At 28.3% G+C, this 5,472-nt stretch overlaps 1 pseudogene; it reads right to left on the bottom strand.

Moving 5' to 3' along the window:
- Positions 1 to 731: 731 nt before the first annotated feature.
- On the bottom strand, positions 732 to 2,765 carry LOC123297056 (annotated as a pseudogene).
- Between the last annotated feature and the right edge of the window lie 2,707 nt (positions 2,766 to 5,472).

Raw genomic sequence — 5,472 nt, 5'->3', positions numbered from 1 at the left:
ATTATTCATTTCAATACATATTTATTAAAACTGAGATAAAATTTCATATAATAATAAATATGTATGCATGTGTAAAAAAAAAATTTATATTTAATGTATATATTAAAAAATATTAGTGCTAGCTAGATTTTAAATAAATAATTATAATAATCAATTAAATAATCATATATTTATTATTATTATTAATAATAATAATAATTATAATATATAATATTTATTAATGAAATTATTATTAATTTATTTCAATACATAAAAAATGTGTATATACATATAATTATTCGCTTAACCCTGTTGAAATTCTTTATTTCAATCGAACAACAACATTATACAGTCTCCAATTGAATCGCTAATATGATTGTATTTTATCATATCAACTTGCGAATAAAAATTATATATTTAATATATATTTAATATATATATAAATATGTATACATATGTATACATATATTATATTATTATTATAATATATATTTGGTACAAAACAAAATGTTTTTAAAACAAATAAATATAAAAAAATTATAAAATTGATATGAAGAATTAAAATAAAAATATGTAAAAAATATACATATATATATATATATATATATTGTTTTTCTTTTACTATTTTATTTTAATTTATAAAAATATCCTTTTTCTAATAATTTTTTTTATTATTCTTATTGTTTTAAAAATTGGATTTAAAAACAATACAAAAAATATATTTTTATATATTTTATATATATATATTTTAATAATGATCCTTCCGCAGGTTCACCTACGGAAACCTTGTTACGACTTTTACTTCCTCTAAATGACTAAGTTTGATCAATTTTCCCAGCAACATATCAGAAATATCAGAAATATTCCTGCGTGCCAGTCCAAAGATCTTACTAAATCATTCAATCGGTAGTAGCGACGGGCGGTGTGTACAAAGGGCAGGGACGTAATCAACGCGAGCTTATGACTCGCGCTTACTGGGAATTCCTCGTTCATGGGGAACAATTGCAAGCCCCAATCCCTAGCACGAAGGAGGTTCAGCGGGTTACCCGGACCTTTCGGCCTGGGACATGACACGCTGATTCCTTCAGTGTAGCGCGCGTGCGGCCCAGAACATCTAAGGGCATCACAGACCTGTTATTGCTCATTCTCATATGACTTAAAAGTCATTTATCCCTCTAAGAAGCTATAATACAATAAAACTATTTTAATGATTAATAAATTAAAAATTATAAATTAATTAAGAATTATTGTTTACAGCTTAATTAGTAGGCTAGAGTCTCGTTCGTTATCGGAATTAACCAGACAAATCGCTCCACCAACTAAAAACGGCCATGCACCACCACCCACAAAATCAAGAAAGAGCTCTCAATCTGTCAATCCTTATTGTGTCTGGACCTGGTGAGTTTCTCAGTGTTGAGTCAAATTAAGCCGCAGGCTCCACTCCTGGTGGTGCCCTTCCGTCAATTCCTTTAAGTTTCAGCTTTGCAACCATACTTCCCCCGGAACCCAAAAGCTTTGGTTTCCCGGAAGCTGCCCGCCGAGTCATTGGAGGAACTTCGGCGGATCGCTAGCTGGCATCGTTTATGGTTAGAACTAGGGCGGTATCTGATCGCCTTCGAACCTCTAACTTTCGTTCTTGATCAATCAAAACATTTTTGGCAAATGCTTTCGCTTCTGTCCGTCTTGCCACGATCCAAGAATTTCACCTCTCACGTCGCAATACGAATGCCCCCATCTGTCCGTATTAATCATTATCTCGGATATTCCGAAAACCAACAAAATAGAACCGAGATCCTATTCCATTATTCCATGCACACAATATTCAGGCAAAATTTGAGCCTGCTTTAAGCACTCTAATTTGTTCAAAGTAAACGTACCGGCCCACCTCGACACTCAATTAAGAGCAGCGCGACGGGATTGCAATTGGGGGCTGCCACCGCTCTTAACGGTTAAACACTTACGACAAATCACATAATAAAAATATATATATATATATAAAATGCATTAAATAAATAATAACATTAAAATATAATATTTTATACATAATCTGTACCACCCACCGGTAGGACGTCCCACATAACATGCTAGTTAAACAATGCGAGCATTGTACCAACAGTGTAGGACACAGATTCGACTACGAGCTTTTTAACCGCAACAACTTTAATATACGCTATTGGAGCTGGAATTACCGCGGCTGCTGGCACCAGACTTGCCCTCCAATGGATCCTCGTTAAAGGATTTAAAGTGTACTCATTCCGATTACGGGGCCTCGGTGAGTCCCGTATCGTTATTTTTCGTCACTACCTCCCCGTGCCGGGAGTGGGTAATTTGCGCGCCTGCTGCCTTCCTTGGATGTGGTAGCCGTTTCTCAGGCTCCCTCTCCGGAATCGAACCCTGATTCCCCGTTACCCGTTACAACCATGGTAGGCGCAGAACCTACCATCGACAGTTGATAAGGCAGACATTTGAAAGATGCGTCGCCGGTACTAGACCGTGCGATCAGCTTAAAGTTATTCAGAGTCACCAAATTAAACAATGCAAATTAAAATTTACACTGATTGGTTTTGATCTAATAAAAGCATTCCTTCCATCTCTGGTCGGAACTCTGTTTGCATGTATTAGCTCTAGAATTACCACAGTTATCCAAGTAAATGTGGGTACGATCTAAGGAACCATAACTGATATAATGAGCCTTTCGCGGTTTCACCTTAATTTGGCTTGTACTGAGACATGCATGGCTTAATCTTTGAGACAAGCATATGACTACTGGCAGGATCAACCAGGGAACTATTTGTATTTATAATATTAAATATATAATAATAAAATATGATATTTTTTTTGCTTCTTATTATTATAAGAAAAAAATTTTCATATAATAATTATTAATATATAATAATATTACAATTTCATTTTAAATATCAGATGGTCTCACCCATTACTGATATAAATTTTTTTTTAATATCTCTATTGTTTTAAAATTAATAGAAAAAACATATGAGATATTCTATATTAATTTTTTTTTTTTTTCAAATATATATTTATTATGTCATTTATATAATTTTTTGCTTTTACAAAAAGAAATATATAACATGTTATTCATAATAAATATTATTGAATAAAACAAAAAAATAATATCTCTATTGTTTTAAAATTAATAGAAAAAACATATGAGATATTCTATATTAATTTTTTTTTTTCAAATATATATTTATTATGTCATTTATATAATTTTTTTGCTTTTACAAAAAGAAATACACAACATGTTATTCATAATAAATATTATTGAATAAAAAAAAAAAAAATAATAAAATTTATGATTTTTGTCAGACCATCACCAAATGGGTCTTAAAATATTTCAAACATTTTCTCATACTCGTCGCTAGATTGAAAGCGTCATTTATTTTTTAATTTTATTTAAAAAGTTAATTTCAAATAAAAAACGTTATAATAACACTTAATATTCTCGCTTGGTATGAGGTGAGTCAATGTAATATTATTTATAATAAATAATTTTTATATAAATATTGTGTGCTCATATCAGAGTGTAAAGTTTAAAACTTATAGCCCATGAACTTGCTTTGACAAAAAAAAATTTATATGTTATTCTATTTATAATCAATAATTTAATAAAAATAAGAATTAAAAAAATATTGATATAAAAAGATATACATATAGAGTTTTTTTTTTTTACAAAAATAATAATACAATATTTAATATCAAAATAATCCAAACTGATTACCATCCAGACTATTATCAATATATATAAGATTATATTATTATTCATTTCAACACATATTTATTAAAACTGAAATAAAATTTCATATAATAATAAATATGCATGCTTGTGTAAAAAAAAAATTTTTTAATGTAATAATTGTAAAATGTTTTTGCTATTATTTTTTTCTATACATATATTAAATAATTGATTACAATTTTTATACAATGTACAAAAAAAATATAAGAAGCATATACATTTTCGAAACATTACTACCAAAAAAAAAAAAAAAAAACAAAAATACAATATACAAAATAAACCAAACTGATTACCATCCAGTATATTTTGAATATATATAATTTTTGTTTTTTATTCATGCACCACAAATTAATTTTAATAGTCAACATACATAAATGAAATAAATGATACATATACGATAAGTGTTATTCTTCTATCTGTTATTCCGTAATATCATAGTGTCCATAGAATTGCAAACAACGTCATACCAAGCCATATACAACTCTACACCACCTTTGTTGAATGATACACGGACAGTATGAAAAATAATCAACTTATACTTATTATACCATACTATAGCATATGTGTGAGACTTTCATGCACTTCCATTCTTATATTCTCAAAAAAAACAAAAATACAATATACAAAATAAACCAAACTGATTACCATCCAGTATATTTTGAATATATATAATTTTTGTTTTTTATTCATGCACCACAAATTAATTTTAATAGTCAACATACATAAATGAAATAAATGATACATATACGATAAGTGTTATTCTTCTATCTGTTATTCCGTAATATCATAGTGTCCATAGAATTGCAAACAACGTCATACCAAGCCATATACAACTCTACACCACCTTTGTTGAATGATACACGGACAGTATGAAAAATAATCAACTTATACTTATTATACCATACTATATCATATGTGTGAGACTTTCATGCACTTCCATTCTTATATTCTCAAAAAAAACAAAAATACAATATACAAAATAAACCAAACTGATTACCATCCAGTATATTTTGAATATATATAATTTTTGTTTTTTATTCATGCACCACAAATTAATTTTAATAGTCAACATACATAAATGAAATAAATGATACATATACGATAAGTGTTATTCTTCTATCTGTTATTCCGTAATATCATAGTGTCCATAGAATTGCAAACAACGTCATACCAAGCCATATACAACTCTACACCACCTTTGTTGAATGATACACGGACAGTATGAAAAATAATCAACTTATACTTATTATACCATACTATATCATATGTTTGAGACTTTCATGCACTTCCATTCTTATATTCTCAAAAAAAAACAAAAATACAATATACAAAATAAACCAAACTGATTACCATCCAGTATATTTTGAATATATATAATTTTTGTTTTTTATTTATGCACCACAAATTTATAAAATTAATTGCACTTCCATTCTTACATATCTTAAAGATATAGAACCCGCTGCTTCAAACTCAAATTATTTTTATTGACATGCACTTTTATTATATATCTCAAAGATATAAAACCCGTTGCTTTAAACTCAAATGATTTTTATTGACATACACTTCTCTTATATATATTAAAGACATAAAACCCGTTGCTTTAAACTCAAATGATTTTTATTGACATACAATTCTATTATATATATTAAAGACATAAAACCCGTTGCTTTAAACTCAAATGATTTTTATTGACATACACTTCTATAATATATATTAAAGACATAAAACCCGTTGCTTTA

The sequence above is a fragment of the Chrysoperla carnea genome, chromosome 3, assembly GCF_905475395.1.
Source record: "Chrysoperla carnea chromosome 3, inChrCarn1.1, whole genome shotgun sequence".
NCBI lineage: Eukaryota > Metazoa > Arthropoda > Insecta > Neuroptera > Chrysopidae > Chrysoperla > Chrysoperla carnea.
This window is presented reverse-complemented; position numbering and strand designations above follow the sequence as displayed.